The following is a 20,973-nucleotide window of genomic DNA, read 5'->3' as shown; positions in this document are numbered from 1 at the left end:
GGTTTCTCCTTAAATTTAGACAGGCTGGCAACTGTTTTTGCTTTAAAATACAAACTAGAAGGTCATGCTCCAAGCTGTCTTCAATTGCTAAGGAAACAAGAATCACATTCAAATTGTTTCTAAGAGAAATGTTAATTAGAATGAATATCCCTCTCAAAAAGAATTGGTGATATCAATATTAGTCAAACTTTTAAATACTTGTAAAAGAAGATTTTAGTTCTATTGGACCTAAACCGAAAGGCTTATTTGCAGTTCCTGAGGAAATGTCATGTGTTTAAACTTCACAAATTAACTATAGGTAAAAAAACAAATTTAAGATCAAAATGGTGTTTTATATAAATCCAAGAAAAAACTTAGCAACTTTTTAAGGTCATGCATTGCTATGAACAAATATTATACATATTAAAATTATAACCACAATACTGAACTAGCATATTTTTAAAGACCTCAAGACTAGCATATATTTTCATTTTTTCCCCTCCTATAATGGTTGTGAAAAAGATTAAAACAAATGTTTTCAATTATATGGAATCCTTGAATCAACATTAATTTATTTTCAAATGCATGTTGGTATCTATATCATTAAAATAATATGGCAACTGGCTTTCATATTGAACAAAATGAGCAACTATTTAAAACTATAACATCAGGCTCTACTTTTTCATAAATTGATACTTATTTAATATCAAAGGTTAAATCTAAAATAAATAAAATATTCACCTCCAGGTAATGGAGCAAAAACAACATTTTGGAACCTTTTGGAAAATTATTGTTTTCTTAGTAACAGGACTACAGAGTATCTTAATTCTAAAAGGAAAACATTCATTTCAAAAACTTCATTTTACTTCACTCACTTCAAAGATGATGAACTTGTGGTATGTACAATACAAATTGGCAAGTTAACACATATTGGAATCTTGCTGGACTATAGATGGTATTAGAAAAATGGAATATTGGAGCTAAAGTAACCTGAGATTATTATATTTTACAGATTAAGAAACCAAGGCTCAGGGAGGTTAAGTGATCTACGGGAAAACAGACTTTGGTCCCACCTATCTTCATACAACAGTAAAATCATTTTATATCCTAACCTAACTCTGAGACTGCTGAGGTCTCACTGTGAAGAAGAAATACTACAGAGAAGTAGGGGGATCTTGGACTGTAGAAGAGAACCCACAAATCACCTGAATGAAGAGAGAGAGCAAAGCTCTTCCAACTGATATTATGCAAAGACTTTACAAAGGACATAAGAGCATGGATAGTTTTAAAGGAACCAATTTCCAGTTTCTCACTTCCACATGTCCTATCTAAACAGGATTTGCCTGAAAGTGTACTTTGGTCAGGAACCCATGCTGGTTTTTCTTATCCACCTCCTCTTCACGACAGCTACTTTTTCACATCAGTCTCTCCACAATTTCCTGGACAATCATAAGGCCTACCCTTGGTGTTAATTTGCCACTTTTAGCAATCTAAATTCCAAAAGCACCTCAATTGCATGTGTGAATACAAAAAACAGTGCTGAACTGAAGTTTCATTGTGTCTCCTATTATATATCAGGCAAGAAATTGGACTTCTGAAAGAAGAGATCATTTTATGAGATTATTTCCCTCTTATCTCTCTCTCAGTAGTAAACTGAATCATTAGTTACTTTCAGACACATTTAACACTTTCTCAACTGTTTCATTTTGGTCATCCTGGTCCTTCTATATGCAATGCCCTCTTTAACTGCCCTTCTTTTTAGAGAGATTTCCTACCTAGTCTATCAAGAATGGCAATTTCTTCCACAATTAAATGTTACTGTTTCTTTCTCAAACTCTTTGTTCTTTGTAGATTGGAGGCAGGGTGGGGGGTGATTTGACTCTGGCTAATATGATAGTGATTTCCATAGTTATCTAATTTACTTCATCAAATTTAGGGTTTCTTATGGCATTTTGTGTTTCATGCTCCAAAAATCAAAGGAGCAATTTACAAAGTTTAGTTCTTTAATAATGAGGTTGGAAATATTCTGCATTTTATTGTTATAGCATTTATTAAATAATTAAGGTATCCAGGAATATAAATTAACAGGCTGTATCCATCTGGAAAGACTAGGCCAGTGATTCTCCAAGTGTGGTTGGTCCCTGGAGCAGCATCAACATCAGATGATAACTTGTTCAAAATACAAATTCTTGGTCCCTACCTTAGATCTGCTCAATTCGAGCGGGTCTCAACTATCTATACAATCTACGTTTTAACGAAATCTCCATCTGATTCCATGCATGCTCAAGTTTGAGAACCACTGGGCTAGGTTATGCTGCAGGAATAAAATTTCAGTGGCCTTCAGTAATAAAACTTTATTCCTTGCTCACGCTATGTCAAACAAGAGTTGGCTATGGCTCAACTACATGTTTTTATTTGGGACCTTAGGGTTATGGAGAAGTGTCTATTCAGATCTGTTGATTATGAGAGAAGAGAAAAAATGAAAATATAGGACTCTAGGTTATGACTCAAAGCTTCTACTCAAAAGTAAACATAAATCATTTCCACTCATATTTCATTAGCCAAAGCAAATCTAAGGCCAGGCGTGATGTCATTAGGGCAAGGAAGTATAACGCTTCCCCAGAGGGGAGAAGCAAAGGTTTCTGAACAATAACACAGTCTACCATACGGACCAAGTATATTATTGTTGAAGATCAATCGCATTTGTTTATTATATTTAAGGAAATTCAAAGCATAATTTCCTTTTTCCTCCCAAATCCTACCATCATTTAGTCTTTTTCATAATAACTTCAATATTTCACTTTAAGTATGATAATTAAAAACTTTTCTAGTACTGGCTTCAGAAATAGGCTTGTCCTACAACATATTAATATTTTACATATATGCATAAACATGTGTGTATAGTCTGAGTTTTTCCTAATTACTAAAGCATTCAGGAATTTCACATTGTTCAATTATGTATCCCAAGTGCCTACATCAGTGCATAGCACATAAGTCACTCCATAAACATGTTGAAAGAAATAATTTTTTATCTGTGTAGTAACTGAAAACACCATTTTATAGCAATTATATTTCCAATTGGGTGCCAAGTTTCTTGAATTCATTTTTTTAATAGCAATTCTAGGTTGGTTTTTTTTTTTAATATTCTGTTTCTAAAGAAATTTATTTTTTAATCAGCTACCTCAATATTTATTAACAATTTCAGTGATCATCCTTTTATTTCCACCTTGGATTTTACTGAGTACTGTTCTTGAGCTGGCTCACATGCATGTGGTCAGCTGGGGCCTGGGGTGGCTCTTTGCAAAGCTGTGGTACAAGCTAAGGAAGCCAGGCAGGTCAGGGCCCCTTCAGCCTTCTCAAGCCCTGGGCCAAGTCCTCATCAATCCAGTTTCTCCAGCACGATTAGGAACATTAACAGAGAAACATCTCATGGGTGCATATATGGGCACCCACACTCTTTGCTTCAGATGCATCATCCTCCACCCCCAATTCAACTCCTGACTTATTACAGGAGACCTTTTCACCAGAACTTTTCTTGCAGGAAAGCTGACTTGGAAACATGGGGCGGGGAGAGAATAAGAGGGACTCCAGCAAGCAGATTCACTTGTCTGGGTGCCTACAGTAAAGAACCCTTGAGGCAGGTACCGTGAACCTTGAAGAAACCATGCACTACAGGTCCTCCCATCTCAAGGAACTAAAAGCAAGGAACAGAAGCAAAATGAAACCCCTGTCATCCTACCAACCTTCTAGCAGTTTCTAGATAATGATCTAAGGAAATAAGCTTATATTTCTAATTAGAGGGTAATCTGGAGAACATACACTATCAACAAGGGCCACCTTGCAGGAGGAGCAGGGAAGGTGAGAGACTCCTAGGCACTGAATGCAAACAGTTTGGGGAGTTCTAACCTCTTTTCACCCTTCATTTTGCTATGCTCACCATTCAGCTCTAATAGCAAGAGTGAGGAATCAGATTCTCTTGGGGAGTACAGGGAGGCAAAGAGACCAGTCACTAGGGCCTTGTTGCATGCAAAGGGTCCAGTGCAGAAGGCACCTATCCTGTGACATCTGCTCTGGCATAACCAGGCAAGGTGGAGCTAAAGGAGTAGACAGTTCCTGCCTACTGTCCTTATTCAGAGGTTTTGCATAGCCCAACCACACAAGTGCCCAGAAGAGTGGACAGCTTGAGTGGCAAGGATAAGGTCAGGCCTCTACCACAGCTCAGGAATGAACTCAGCCTAAATGATGGTGTCAGGGCCTAGCAGGTCCTCCTCTAGGCCAGGGAAGCTAATGTCCAGCAGGATCTTGCTCAGGCTATCATTCATTGTATCCAGAACCAGGCCTTCTGTCAGGGAATGGTTGGCTCAAAGGCCAGCAACCTGTGGCTCAGGGGAGCCTGACATGGGGTAGACTGGCTTGTAGATATACATACATATCTAAAGTGTAACAGCCACAGCGGAGGTCAAAGGGCTCAGAATTGAGGCACTCTTGGAGTGAGTCAAAGAACAGGAGACTTTTCAGTGTGAGTGGTACTGAGATCTGTCACCCCCAGGGAGTCAGGCAGGGGGCCAAAGGGACCCTGTAGGCTTCATACTGGGCTGAAATCTAGCTCCCCAACTTGGGCTGGGGTGTGACCTCCAGGATTCGGGAGTCAAGGAGAGGGCAGATTTGCTCAGGGCGAAGGAGATGGGCAGCATCTCCTAAATGGGTGTCTTAAAAGGTCCTCCCTTCCCTGGGAGCAGCCAAGCTGGGTGGCAGGCGCAGAGGACTCTGAGGGGAGAACAAGCTCTGTGGCTCATCGTGAAGTCCCAGGGCCTTCTGAGAAGAGCAGCTCAGGCTAATCCACACAGGGAGGATGTAGGTGCTGCTTCCTTTAAGATGGGCTCATCTCCCTCCTCTCCCTTCATTTAATCACAAGCATTTCAGAGACACACCGGGCTGGAGACTTGAGCCCGCTGTAGGACTTCTTGGGTCTCTGGAGTCGGAGAGTGAGACGAGTCCTCCCAGGACAAAGACGGCTTCTCTAACAGACAGGCACCATGAGGGCCACTATTCCAAGGGCAGGCTCTCTTCTTTGATGGGCCTCCCTAAGTGTGGTTTCCTCCCTGGGTTAGATTTCTTCCTCCTTGCTGGACTGAACTGGAAACAGAGGAGACAGCCCTTCTCTGAAGAGTTTTTCCTTCTTCGCTAGTTCTGCAGTGGGCAGAGGGGTTGTGCCATCATCAGCCAGCAGTACCTTAGGGACAATACGGGCTCGCTTGCTATGGTGGTCAAGCTCTGAGCTCATGAGTGAAACTGTCAGGGGCAATGACACCTTTACCGAGGGCTGCAACACCAGTGGCTGCTTCATTGAAAACTGGATGGGCATAGGTACAAGCCGACCTGGGGTAGCAGTGGCTTTACCTTCCACTGTGTACCCAGTGAGAGTTCAGTTCTGATGATCACATTCCAGCAGAGCTCAGGATTGGGTCATTCCTGCTGCAATTCCAAGTGCTTGGGTGACTGTGGAGACCATGGGTCCAGCAGCTTAAACAACTGGTCCAAGGCCAAGTAGCGATTGGCACTGAGTTAAATAGTCCAAAAGGAGACCTTGCAGATGTCTCTTGAACAAACATAGAAAGAAAGGTATGGCAAATGGAATTTTTCCAGCCTGGCTCAGTCATATGCTTAAAACAGGAGAAGGGGTCCTCAATCCAAATATAGATGTCTTTCAAGGTCATGTGTTTCCTCTCAGCGCTGTTGATGGTAAACTGTATCATGGCTGTGTAAGAGTATGGGGGCTGCTCAGACACAGTCCTGCCAGAATGTTGATGCTCCAGCAGTTCTTCGAATTTACCCTGACTCTGCTCTAGGTGACAATTCTCCTTTCCTTCCATCTCTTGCTTGATGCTGCAGGAGCCCAGTTTATCAGAACTTATCTTTCCAAGCCACTGGATATTGGTCAAGCTATTGTGGAGAGTGCAGCCTGCCACCTGTACTCCATCTCTGCCAAAGAAGGGCTCCAGGTTATCTAGGAAGATTCACATATTTAGCTGTAGGCTTTATTCCCAAGGTCTCAGTAATCATTTCTGTCCTCTTGGGATCATCGCTGGTTCAGGCTTGAGGTTGAGGAAGGTAAGTGGGGTTTCCCCTACAGCTGATAAGGATGAATTTGCTGGGTCTACTGCCTCCACTCTTCTCCTCTGGCAGTCAATGCTGTGATGATGCTATGGCTATCGGAATCATTGGGGATGGCCACCACCTTGTGTTGTGGTTAATAATGGTGGGGTAGTTAATAATCTTGTTCCTAGCTAAAAACTTGTAAGAGTTGGACTCTGTCACCTCCTTTGAGGCCTGCATTTGACCAGGCTCTTGCTGGGCAGGGTGCCTCTAAGGCTCCTCTTCTGATGATTCACCTGGGGCATTCTGAACAAGAAGGGGCAGCGTCCATCTTTGGAGAATCAGTGGCCGACAGGGGCCAGTTTTCATTATGAATCTCTGTTTTCCCTCTCCACTGAGAATCACAAGCATGGACCCTCCTGACTACAACTACCACTGCTGCTGGGCTGTGGCTCTTAGGGTAGGCTCTGGGCAACTCCAACCTGGGGGCCAAGCCAGGGTTCCAGACAGGGGCTCATGCCAGGCCAGCTGAATCCCTGGCAGTGTGGAAGGAGAACATCAACCTTGGGGATCCTGGAAGGGAAAGGGATCCCAGGCCAGTGATCATCTTAATATAATTTTCTATTGAATTTTTACACTGATTATTTGGTATAAATTTACCCTTAGACATAAATGTAAATAAAGAGGAGTCTAAATAGAAGTCTCTTTTCTTAATGAGGAGCTATTTTTTAATACCCCAAATGAAATATAACAATGACTGTAATATAAAACTATCAAATCCAGAAGGCAGTATTGGGAATGCATATCTATCACTTTACTAGGAATTGTAATTGAGTAAATGAGTTGACAGCATAAAGTTTGTAAGTAGGGGCATTATTCACATTCATTCATCATTCATTCACGCATTCAAGCAGTTAAATATTTCACATGTATTTACTACAAGTCAACTATATACCAGGCAGGTAGTCATTGTCTGTGTTCTTCAGGGGTTTACAATGCAGTAGGATATACAGGTAAGTGAAAAGTGCTAGTACAGTATACAAACTACTTTAACAGAAACTACACAGTGCTACAGGAATACAAAGGAGAGATGCCTAACCTTGGCTTGGTCATGTAAGGCTATCCAGAGGGGGGAAAAAAAGATATTTAAGGAGATACATAAAGGAAGAAGCAGAAGAAGAAAGTTGAAAGTGGGGAGAGGAGACAATATATAAGACTTAGAAAAAAGAGGAACTGAAGGGGTTTAACGTGACTGGAGCATTGAGATTTAAAAAAAAAAAAAAAGTAGAGTGCGGAAAGACTGGCACAAGCCATACTATGCCAAAAATGAGTTTGAACTTTACATAAAAGGCAAAAGAATGACATTACTAGAAGAATAACATGACTAGAATTGTGTATAACAGATATTCCAAGCATACCTTTCATGACCTACTACTGAATCCCATTTCATTATTTAAACTATAATGTCACTTAGAAATATTTAAATTTTTAAAATGTCAGCTTACAAACTGAATTCTGTTGAAAGCAACAGATATTAAAGCCATCTAAAAAATTATATTCTTCATTTTAAGATAATAGATTAAACTACACATCAACTTTAAGACCTTTTGATAATACAAATTAGTTTAAAATAGTACCTCTTTTCAAAAACATAACTAAAGAAAAAGTATCAAACTTGACACTATTAAATTCAAGTAAGTAATACTAGCTGTTATAATAAACAAGCCAAAAAAAAATCTCAGTGCCTTTACATAATAAAAATCTATTTCTTGCTTATCACTATCCAATAAGGAATTCCTCTAGGCCATTTCTGCTATAGAGAGTAACCTCATTTCCAGCAACCATAATGGTAGTTCTACATGTTGCTGTGTGTGTATATAATTAATAAAACACATCATTTATTTATTGTGGGAATAGGGAAGGATGATGAAAACCAAGAATACCAATAAGTCATATCAAATGCAATAGCTATACACATTTGTGTTATTAACACTATATCTAAAGAACTATGAAGCAATGGCTATTCATTTACACATTTATTCATTTGTTCTACAATTATTAACCACTGAGGCAGCAGAGTTAAAAGGAAGGGCTATTGAATCAGACAAGTCATTTAAATTCTGTGTATGTCCATCCATAAAATGCAAATAATTGCACTAACTTCATATGAATATTACACTAAGTGCTCAATAAATGTCACCTATTTCTACTGCCTCTGCTACTGCTACAACAAGCACAGTTACAAAGATAAAGGGATGGCAGTTATCATCTTCGGCATTGAGACTATAAAGAAAATGAATAGTCTCTATCCATATCAAGTCCATAGGCTTAAACCCTGAGGTGAAACAGTGAGCCAAACAGTGAGTGAAACAAACAGCAAGAGGAAGTATAGACAGTACCTGCCATGAAATTAACACCATTATCTAAAAAGGTCCAACATTACAGCCCTCCTTCCAAATATACAAATAGAAATAATCATATGAGCACATCATTATTTACAAATCAAAAACAACAGTACATGCAACATAAACTTTCAAATTAAAAAAAAAAACTGACCTGAACTGGAAATGAGCCCATCAAGATGTGAATGCATAAGCAAAATGAAGCTACAGGGGAATACTACTCAGCAATAAAAAAAAACTGCTGAGAGACTCAACAAAATGGATGAACCTCCAAAACATGTTCAGAAGAAGCCAGACACAAAGTGCATACTGTGTAATTCCATTTATATAAAATTCTAGAAAAAAAGGAAATCTAATCTATAGTGACAGAAAGCAGATTAGTGCTTGGTACCAGGGATGAGGATGGAGGCAGGAACTAATTGCAAAAGAACACAAGAGAACTTTTAGGAATAACAATTAAATTACTTGATGTCACAGAGCTTCAGTTTCCCCAAATGTAAAACTGAATAATATTATTTGCCACAAGAGGATTGTTATGGAAGTTAAAAGATATATATAGTCTGAAAGAGAGAAGGTACTCAGTAGGTTGTTATTGCCTTAGGGTTGGGTTCGTTTTCTTTCCTGAGAAGAGGGTAAAAGTACAGAGAGGGTTTGACCACCCTAACAAAGAGCTAGCTAACCACATGATCAAATGTTTGTAATGAAAGAGCTACAAAAATTTCAAAACTACTCAATGAGCATTAAATGTATAACCCTCTGGATTATACTTCTAAAATGACAAAATTGGCAAATCAGCTCCAGGGAGGGAATAAGTGATAAAGATAAATACAAAAGAACACCAAAAAAGATTCCGTGAGGGGACGGTGTGGAGGATAATGGTTTCCTGAAGTCCTTGTTCCTTCTATAGGAATTTGATGACCCTTACCAACCTTACAACACTACTTTTGCAAATGTTTTTTGGGAGAATTGGGAAGGGTAGGGAAGAATAAGGGACTAGTTACAGGAATACTCTGATATATTTTGAAAACTTTAGAAAAAGTTGTGTTATTTTTCCCTCAAAGCTTTATTAAAAGTGAAATTCTACAAAAGGTAGAAAACTAGAATGAAAAAGTTTTAATTTATCAGACTATTTGGGGAAACTAAGTTTTTTTGAATATATACATAAAACGGACAATAGATTTATATGCAAACAGTCACGCTTCCTTCAGAACAAAAACAAAGAAAACCCTATCTGACCAGCCTAAATGAGAAACAGGGAAGTATCAAAGGTCATCTGAACCTATAAGGCCCATATTCTTTCAAAGACAGCCATTAGTGTGGAAAATAAAGTTCAGTAAACTAAAGTCACCTAGAAGGTATTTCTTAGGTATCAATTATGTGACACTGATAATTTCAAAATGCAAGAGAAAGAAAAGACAGCTACTCTTACTTGAGCAATGTTTCATCTACTTTTATCAGAGCCAACAACATTAATGACTTAGAATGTCTCGAAGTTATCATGAATTTCAACAGAAATGATCGGTTCACCTACCAACAGGTCAACAGATATAATTATAAAACCTCAAAAAGAAACTTCCGTTTCTGAGCATTACTGTTCTAAGTATAAAATGAAAGGATTGAATTGAATGGTACTTAATATTCCTCACAACTTAAATATTTTGATACAAAATATTACCCACAATTTTGTATGATCTTCTCAAACTTGATACAGTCCCAATCTGATTCTAGGTCTCAATTAAAATCCTATAATTGAAACAATACTAAATTTGTATAAGATGGACTAGAACATTCAACTCTGGAGAACACTGATGATATATCCCCTTATATGTTCTAAGAAGAACATATAGTAATTAACATTTACTATATAATTAACATTCTACCCAAAGTAAAAGAATTTCTAATACAAATAAACACTAAATAATGGAATGTTAAAGATTATATTTTACCTTGACAGTAGCTTATCTACTTCTATTAGTGTATAATAATTCTATATGTTGAAATTATCTGAGTTCTGTTGAATTAAGCATAGCAAAGAATTAGAGTATATTTACAGAGTATGTTTATAGTACCATCTATATCTGTTATAAGCTGACTTTCTGCAATATGCTCTTGCTTTATTAGCTTAGAAAGGTGGAACATACATATGTAGATTTTTACAGAAAAATATCTTAGAATATTTAAGATATATATGATCTAATACTTAACAAGAAAATATCTTAGAACATTTAACAAGCCTACATTAAGAAATGTTTAAAAATACATAAAAGGAGCTAATGATATACATATGTACACACATACACATATATACATATACATACAAACATATTTCTTTTAGGATTATCTGTTCTTTTTTAAAGAAGGGCAAAAAATAATGGATGGATGCATTCTAAGTTATCCTATTGCATCTTAATTTCCTCAAATACCATACTAGGTGGTGTCCAGTCCTTGTAATTTTATATATTCCTTTGCATATGTAAATTTAAATGCTGCTGAGTCAAAATCAATATTATTATTTAGAAAGACAAAAACTAATTTTCTTTTCAGTGCTACACGATTAGGAGTCCCTGTAGAGCTGGGCAGTAGAGAAAAGTGGGTGGAAAACTTTAAAATCCAAACTAGCTTGGCTTTTCTCACTCTGAAACTCTAACTTGGTGAAAAATGTATTTTGTCTTCCAACAAGTTTATATGTGTGGGCTATATTTTATGTTTTCAGTATGCTGTCAAATACTACACAGAGCTTTTTTTTTTTTTTTTTTTGGCAACAGTGTATTAAAACTCAACATTCTTAAGAGTTAGTCCAGCGCCTAACATATGGTCGGTCACTCAACAGCCAAGTGACTCATAGGTAGGCTTTGACCTCAAGAAACCTGTAATGGTTGCTAGGGTTTAAATATATGAAATTACTTTTGACTCCAAGCTACACCTTGTTCTTCACATCATTTTTGTAGAAAAAAGGAAAGGGAATTGAAGCTTCAGAGGAAAAATTTCAAGAGGCTAAAAGAGAAGGGAGAGTCAAGTAAAAACACAAAAGACAACCACGTAACAGAGTAGAAGAAAATAACATTCTTGTATTTAGTTTGAAATATAATTACCCAATGTAATAGTAACACTTCACAAAAAAAGAAAATTTTTAAGGGGTCAAATATGTGTTGACAGAAAGAAATCTAACTATGGGAGGTGAATATATAACTTTATATATATGCCTTACTGTTGAATTGTACACCTGAAACTTACTGGATTTTATTAATCAATGCAACTATAATAAAAATAAATTAAAAATAAATTAAATTTTTAATAGAAAAATTGTAGGGGCCTGAACATGGAGACAAGGACTTCTCAAATATTCATTCATTTAAATAAAACAAAGAATGAAGAAGAGGTTAGAGGTTATTTTTGCTCTAAAGATACAAGAGATGCCTCTTAGAACTCCTTAGAGAGAAAAAGGTTCCTTTAGAAACCAGTGCACTTACAAATCATATTTTGTAAATGTCTTGCCTAGCCTTCTTTAATATAAGGACATGGAGTTGAAAATATGGTATTTATTTCTCAAGAGTTTATTCACTCCTACTACTAATCCTATGCTTGAGTCAGCATAGAATACATGCCATAAGACCTCTAAAGCACAACAAGATATTTAGCATATTTTGGCCTTTCTAAAAAACTAAGTCAGAAAGTCAGAAGGTAGGAATGTACTGCTGGAACCTGAGAAAAACATGTATGAGCGTGCTAGGGAGCTATTAAGTAGAAAGTACAGACAAGAAGGAAAGCTTTGAGGAAAATGGGCAGAGATTGTTACAAGTCACATTTGTGAAGACATTTCAAATAAGTCTGGATTTAGCTCTGAAAGTCACGGACGGCATAATTCACAAATTTACAATTATCATTTTAGCTTTGCCTACCAGTAAAGGGAGTAGCTGGCAGAATCACATTGGGCCCTAAGGGAATGTGGGAAAGAAAATCAGTCATTGAGAAGGGTTTCATTTTTAGTGTTCAGCAGCATTCAGACCCAAAGTTCTGTTGACATTTCTAGCTTGGGAAGGGAGGGTTTCCTGAATTACTGCTAATACCCATTCCACCCACTCTGAATCTGGTCTAGAGACCTATGTTTCCCAAAAAAGTACAAAATACATTTCATAAATCTCATATCTGGTGTCTTTGTTTAAAAACACTCAAGTTTCATTTACTTTTGCTAGTATACTTGAGACCAACTCTATCTACATCATTAGCACAGAACTCAAATGCCCAAAGTAAACAGTATTTACCAAACAGTGGTCTTGAGGGAAAATGCAGATAAACAATGAGGAGGGACCTAAATAACCTAAAAACAAAGTACTTAATAGGTCTGGTCCTCAGTTTCTTCCTCTAAACAATAAGAGGGAAAAAAAAAACCAAAACTGTCCCTTAAAAGATTGTGGTGAACATGAAATAAAATGAGGTAACATACAACAATCTATCAAGAGCAATACCTGGAACATGACAGGTATTCAAAACACGTTATGTTCCTTTTTTCCCTTTCCCTCGGGTCTTGTTTTCTATAATTTGTGGTATTCTCACTCCTCCCCCATTTGGTGTTTGGAACTTTTTGCTGAATTTATGATCTCAGCTTATAAATGTTTATATGCAAATTCCAAGTGATAATTTCCATTTTCTGAGAAATATATTTGTTCTATTTTTCTTTATAACCATAGTCTGTTAGATGGACTAAGGACTAATAGTCCCACAAATATCAATGGATGAAGAAGAAGACTTAAGTTGATAATAAAAGTAAACAGCAAGAAATAAAGGTTACTAGAAAAAGATAGTACTATTGAAGTCAAATACTATCAAAAAAAGGTTGAAAAGACCTCTGAATAAGAACATGGGTCGGTAATAACAATATTCATATGGTATTTTATTTGATCCTCACAAGATCCATTTTACAGTTAAAAATATTGAGGTTTAGGAAGAAAGTGTCTTGTCCAAGATTGTTCAGCTAATAAATTATTAGAGGAAACAAAGTTAGAATCAAAGACTTCTGACTGTTAATCCTATATTCTTTCTACTGCACCATTCTATACCTAGTGAAGATAGAACTCACACTATAAAGTCGAAAGTTTTAGAAAAAGTGGAATCATTGAGATAAAATAAATTAGAGGTTTTAAATGCAAGAATAAAAGGCAGGGTAATAGCAGAAAGATTCAAATTTAGAAATGAGAAGACCTAAGCATAATGAAAAGTTTAAAGGCTAAATTCTTTTAAAGCAAAGGTAGTTTGGTTCATGCCCTAATAAATGGAAAGGATTTTCCAAGAGCCCCGCATTCCAAAAGAGCACACTGTAAAAATCCTCAACTGACACCTCAACATCATAACGATCAAATATAAAACAATGGTTTCCGAATCAATCAGAATTATCACAATGCTGGGACCAGAAAGAATCCAGAGATCATTTCCAGTATCATATCTATTAGAGTAGCACTATCCAAAAGAAACATAATGCAAGCTATATATGTAATTTTAAATTAGCTAGTAGCCATATTTTTAAAAGTAAAAAGATGTGAAATTAATTTTAATAATATATTTCACTTAACCAAGTATATCCAAGATATTATTATGTCAACAAATAATCGACATAAAATAATTTTTAATGAGATATTTACATCTTTTTTCTGTACCAAGTCTTCGAAATCTGGTGTGTGCTTTATGCTTACAGCACACTAAATCTGAACTAGCCACATTTCAAGTTCTCAATAGCTGTATGTAGCCAGTGGCTTCCATACTGAACAATGCAGTTCTAGATAACCACAAAAGCAACTACAGCCTGCATATGTTAAGTCACTTTCTGAAGATTAAAATTAAAAGGGTGGTTAGTAGAATGTGTGATATAACTTTCTTCTCTTCATACTTGATACTCCAAAACTTAATATAAATCTATAGTAAGGATCTGGTTATGGATCAACTGAACCCAGTAAGACTATGGTTACAGATGCTTTTTTCTTTCTTTTCTTTCCTTTTCTTTCCTTTTCTTTCCTTCTTTCTTCTTTCCTTCTTTCCTTCTTTCCTTCTTCTCTCTCTCTCTCTCTCTCTCTCTCTCTCTCTCTCTCTCTCTCTCTCTCTCTATAGTGCTGGTGTATAATTTTCGAAGGGGCTTTTCTTCTAAGGATTATAGTCAAGAAGGAAGCAATCACAAGTGACCTTTCCAAAAGAAAACTGATAGGTAACCTGATACAGCAAGTTTCATGAAAAGTACTTTATAATTGAGAGTTCACATAAGAGAAACAGAATTGAGATTTATACAGATATTCTTTTAGGTTTACATGATTTGAATATGAGAAAAATGAAGTTTCTCAAAAAGAAAAAAAAACTTGTGAGAATAATGATGGCTGATAACTTTCCAGAAAATATCATTTCATTTATGACATTATGAAGAAAGCTATGAAACTTAATTTTAATAATAAACAGAAAAGCTTGATAAGTAGTATAAGTCAAAACTATATGTGAAACTGCTTACATTTTGGTGAATAAAATTAAAAAGGAGTCTGTATCTTCACAATAGACGTTGTAACTTCTGAATTAGAAGCCCTAAGGAAACATTCTTTTGTTATATACTGTCTTAGAGACAGCCTACTGAATTCTATTGATTTAGCTAATTGACATTAGAAGTAATTTTATTAAACACATATAGTCCTTCCTTAAAACTACCCTTTTCAAAGCAAATTTCAGAATCCATAATCCTATTAACATAACAAATTCAAGCATAACTAGCATTTTTAACATGAAAATCTAAGTAAAATTCTTAGAAATGTTAAATTCTTAGAATTTAAACTGCTTAAGAAAGACCAGCATAGGCATTTTAACGAGAATTGTCTTTTCAATCTAGATGTTATCTGAAACCTAGACTTCTAAGAGAAAAATCTCAAACAGCTGGAATCCAGATTAGAAACACAAAATTAATCACTTCTGACTGAAAGCCACTCTCGAAAGGTTTAATCGGGTTTCCACAAGCAACAAAAAAACAAAACAAATAAAGAACATTAACAACATTAGTCAACTGGTTTTATTGTGTGGCAAAAGTAAAAATACAATAGCAAAGAAGAGACAGAAGAGAATTCTTTGTGAAATCCACGATCATCCATTCTCTATCTTTGACCCTTAAAGTCAGCATTTTGTTCCTAATACACTCTTGTAATACGGATATAGGTGTTCTCATTCTAGTTTAAATCCTTAAATCATTTACTAGAAACTTAAGTCATCTAAAATGTAACAGCTGATAGTGTATAATAAACAGGTCATATAAATATTCATACTTAAACTATCTTTTAAAAAGAGTAGGTACTCAATCTCCCTGGAAAGTAAACAAGAATTTACCTAGCAATCATGTATTCCACAGCACATTGTCTTAAAGAGAAATAAGAATACTGATCATAACATTTAGTTTCATGTATTATTTAGTTTCGTGTATTATTTTTTGAAATGTATATCATGCATAAAATTCTTTATTTTGTGAAAAATTTTCATGTATCACCAAAAGCAATCATGAAATCCAAGCTGTGAATAAAATAAGAAATAAGCTATGTAACTATCTGAAGTTTACTATTATGTTCAGTGTATGCAGGGGGAGGAGGGGGGTACATTTTCCAGAAAAATATTTTTCCTTCAAAATACGTTTTTTCTTTTTCTTTATAATAAAATTCCCACAACCCTAAGAAATCAGATACAGCATGTCTTCCATTCTCTAAAAGGGGGTATACGAGAGTGTTCAATAATCATTTTTTCCCTATAAACTTAAAGAAATAAAAGAAATAGATGAGAATTTTTTCATCTACCCCTTCTGCACACAGGAAACTAGAAGTTCAATTTAAAAATACTGCTTTTTATTAACCTGTTAAAAATATAATACATTTTATGGGACTGTATAATTAGACATTTTATAGAAGAGTTTACTCTTATTGAAAACTATAGCAATCATGACTTATGACCCTTCTAATTTGTTTTTTTTGTATTACCCTTACTATATGCCATGAGAGACAAAATATCCCATTCTACTCTTTCACAATTCTTGTCTTCATAAATTCTTAGTTCAAAATGTGCTGATAAAATCAATATAAAAGACCAGTCTGAAAAGATGTGGATACCAAGGATGGTGTTTCACAGACTGCTAGATACTTACCCAATACCCATTCTCCCTTTCTACTTTAGTAACAGAATCTAGTTAGGCATGTTGCTATCTAGAATATAAGCCCACAGTTCTCAGCTCATATGGCCATATAACTACGTTCTAAATAACGAGATGAGAACAGGAGAGTGTGTGGTGGGGGAGGGAGCAGGGGTGAGTGGGGGGGGGCGGGGTGGGTCTTTGTCTAAAGAAAGCTGATTTCAATAGGTGGCAGCTCTTTTTCTTTTTTCGCCATTCACCTTCCTTCTGGCTTATAAGACAGATATGATGGCTGGAATTCCAGCAGCCATCTTAGTACAGGAAGTGAACTCAAGAATAAAATTTATTCACAAGGGTGGTGAAACTGATAGTAGGTTAGAACACAATGACTATGGAGTTACTATATCAGCCCTGGATTGCCCATCTTGAGTCCCCTTTTATATAAAAAATAAATTTCTCTCATGTTTAAGCCACTGTATTTTGGATTTTTCAATCTTAAACACTAAAACCAATCTTAAGTAATCCACAGAGGCTAAGAAAATGAAACAATGTAGGAAAGGAAGTTTTATTTTTTATTTTTTATGGGTCACATTCTTCCACACATCACAAACAGTAGTGTAACATAATGGTTAAGAGCACAGACTTTGGATTCACACAGCTGTGTCCAAGTCCTGACTCTGCCACTTTTAGCAAGTTAGCTAAACCTAGAGAGGTTTACCTCAGTTTATCCATCTGTAAAAATGGGATAACAAGAATGGTACCTACTACCCTCACAGGGTTGTTTTGAGGATTAATTAACATATGTTAAGTACTTAAACAGTGCTTGGCACAATGTAAGTGTTATATGTATGTTAGCTATCATGATTACAACTGATAATTCTAATAATAATAAATAGCCTTCATTATGTATTTACATTTCAATACTAAATAGATTTAAAGAAATTGCTGAACACAAAGAGATTTTCTCAAACATTCACAGGGTCCAACATTGGAATATGGGTACAGCCAAATATATCTGTTTAATAAGAGTCAATTTACTTCACTAGGAAATTTTAGAAAATATTTCCAAGAAAGGCTAATGACTTCATTCAATAAGAAAATAATTTTTATTTAGTTTTATTACTTAATAGATTAAATAAATCATTATTTTAAATAGAAAGAAATTGTTATTGTTATATTTATAAATTTAGATAATTTATAAATGTGATCAAATTATCAACTCAAAGACTATAAAACTTTGAAGCATTTTAAGCAATATCACACATTTAGCAAATTTAATTCCAACAAGTACATAATCAATCTATCACATTTACAAATAGAATTATATCATCCTTAGACAGTAAATGTTTTGTTTGACTTACAAATTTTGCACTGATTTCACCCATAGTTCTGACTATTTCTCCCATCATTCCTAGTACTCTTGAACTCATCTCATTGACACTGAGGGTATTAAACTCCATCTGCAATATGTATACTCCAACCCAAACACCAACATACATGAAAACCAAAGGATATGGACATAATAGTAGTGTTGCAATCAACTTTTTATTGTTGCTCAATAAATAAATCACATTTACTGAGTACATTTTGTTTTACCTTGTTCTATGATCTCAACCCTATCTGAAAAAAGTTTTGATGTTTTTGTTTGTTTTTGTTTGTTTGGTGTTTTGCCTCTTTACCTCTAGTAAGAACTAGCTGTCCCTTAGAGATACATATACCCTGCAGCCATCTCAAACTAAGGTTGATTATACCACATTCTTCCTTGCTTGCTATTTCTAGCTTTATACCATTATCTCCAATTCTTTAGTAAAGATCCTGATCATTTGAGGCTCATGCCTTTGAGATTCAGTCATACCACCCTCTTTGTATCCTCATGGCTGTTGCATGTACTAATCAATCTCTCTGTCATTCTCTCTTATTTATCCAAGGCTTTGGAACTTAATTCACAGTCTTTCTCTCAATTCCAAATCCTTCCATTGTTCTGGGTGACTTCAACATCTACATGTGTGATCCATTTAGTATTGTGGCCTTCTCAACGTCAGTAACTCCATTTTTCACTTCAACCATCTGCTTCCATAGTTACTACCATAATCTTGTTATCCTAACTGCTCTTGAATCATGTATTCAAGCAGCTCACCTTAAAATCACATTCTCCTCTTCTAATTCTTTTGATGAACTACTCCCATCATGAAGGTTCTCTGGCCTCTTAAGAGACCTCCCTTCCCATCTAACGATGCTTTCTTTCTTCACTAACCTTCTTATCCACAGCTTAAATTCCATGACCCTAGAAAATACTTTATTACCCTAAACTCCCTTCCCCAATCAGTCCTTGCATCACCTCCACTGGCAAACCTGAAATCCTGAATGATATTAACTAGTTTCTCCATATCTATAATGAAGCAAGTACATGTTGCTAGGGAAAATTACAAAACAAAATACGACCACCATGCTCAAATGGATCCTGAACACAGCTATCCTACTATTTTACTCTGATTTATCAAAACAAGCATTTCAAATCCTCTGAATTCTGTTCAGGCCATTTACTCTTTAGCCTTAGTTTCATCAAAGATGCTACCTTCTACTTTACTGGAAAATATAAATGCTAACACACATGACTTTCCAATGGGAAGCTAAGAAGATTCATGTCTGATAGCTTCTGCTTTACACCATTTTCTTTTTCTTCCCTCCAATTACAGTAGATAGTAGTTAAATCTATGAACATGGGGTAAATGTTTACAATAAGAATAAAGAGAGAGACAAGAAGAGAGCCTAGAATCGATTTTTAAAGAATTCTAACAACTGATGACTGAATAGAAAAGAATAAAGCTTTAAGTTAAACTACAAATTTTAACTGAAAACAAGTCAGTTACATTGTGTGTGTGTGTGTGTACATTCACACATTTCAGCTACATTTTATGTGTGTGCATATACATTCACGTACACACACATATATTTATACAAGAAACTGGTTTGAAAGGCAAAGATAACTCTAGTGTTTTCCAACAATATTAAACATTAGTCCTTTGATAGATGAAATTTAGCAATGTTATTATTACTAAAGTCCAAAGAGATCTTTTCCCCTGTGGAAATAAAATAATCTACTTGATAGAACTTTACTAGCCAAGGGTTGGAGGAGAAACATGAAATTATTACCCTTTGTAGACATAAAACTTTCTAGTTGGAACAAAGATAGGTCTTGCTCATCAAGAGCATATGTAGACTTAAGATCCCTAACTATAAACAGTAGGCTTCAGGCCTGGGTGGTCTGTATTATGTCCAATAATATATAAATTGGATTATCTTCAAAATAAATATTTCCTTTTTCATTATTCTGAGTCATGGAAAAGTTTGAATCTTTGTTCAGAAACAAAGGTTTTCAGTAAAACCTTTTAGCTTTAAGTCTATATATATTCAATAGATAGTTCAGGATACTACTTCTCATTAAATGCATATAAAAAGGTCTTAAGTGATTTTCTCAGTATCTCAAGAAATGTTCTCAGTAAACTGGGAATATGCTTAATGAGAAGTAAATCCTCTCTATGCATACAATGATCGCTGATATCTTTTGCATGGTGTTTAATAACAGCTATGACCCAAAGGATGAAATAAACTATAAAATACCCTATGCTCCTGTTTTTATCTCAGAGATAATTTATTACTGACTGTTTGGCAAACTAAACAAATCACCTAAAAAAACTATTTTAAAGTCGAATGTCTTTCATTTTCTTTTAATATTAGATCAAAATGAGAGCTAATTAGGTTAATAGGTCCTTAAGAGAATAACAATATTTTATAAACAATGCATACCAAATATTTTCAAGAAATCTTCAGATCCTTATGAAAATTTGGTCTAAGTTAAGGAAAAGTAGTATTCAAGGGAAGTGAAACAGATTTTTTTTTTCTGGAAGATGAGGAGAAAACATCAAGGAGTAATACACTCTATTTATGTACAATATGGCAAATGGCTCCATGAAATCATCCAAAGAATTGTTTTTCTCTCTCAGGATCAAAAGAGTCCAGTATTCTTTATGCATGATAGGAACTTGGTCTGACTCAGGATTTGTTTCCATACCTGCTTAATGAGTTGGCCAGAAAATATTCTAAAGTCATAACAAAGACATATCATCAGAGTATAAAGATTCCAACATCATCATGACCAGATGTGCAGGACTAAAAATCTTGGCTTCTAACTGGGTTTCTCACTATTGGTCCATAAAATCAGCATTAAATATTATTTGTTCTAGCTCTAAATTTTCTCCTTCTAAAAGAGCTGATCTAAGTGTGAAACACTTTCTCTATGGAAAGTTAATGAACATCATGAGAAAATGTTTCAGCTGCAACTGGCTATTTTCCAGATACTACAGA

General features: G+C 35.4%; 1 protein-coding gene and 1 pseudogene across 4 annotated transcripts in view; both read right to left on the bottom strand.

Annotated features, from left to right (window-relative positions):
- TMEM135 (transmembrane protein 135) overlaps positions 1-20,973 on the bottom strand; it is a 247,629-nt gene that overhangs the window by 31,440 nt on the left and 195,216 nt on the right. The window lies entirely within an intron of this gene.
- Positions 3,234-6,662, bottom strand: LOC105294204 (annotated as a pseudogene).

The sequence above is a fragment of the Pteropus vampyrus genome, unplaced genomic scaffold (genome assembly GCF_000151845.1).
Source record: "Pteropus vampyrus isolate Shadow unplaced genomic scaffold, Pvam_2.0 Scaffold84, whole genome shotgun sequence".
NCBI lineage: Eukaryota > Metazoa > Chordata > Mammalia > Chiroptera > Pteropodidae > Pteropus > Pteropus vampyrus.
Note: the sequence above shows the minus strand (reverse complement) of the source record. Positions and strands in the feature narration are given on the sequence as shown.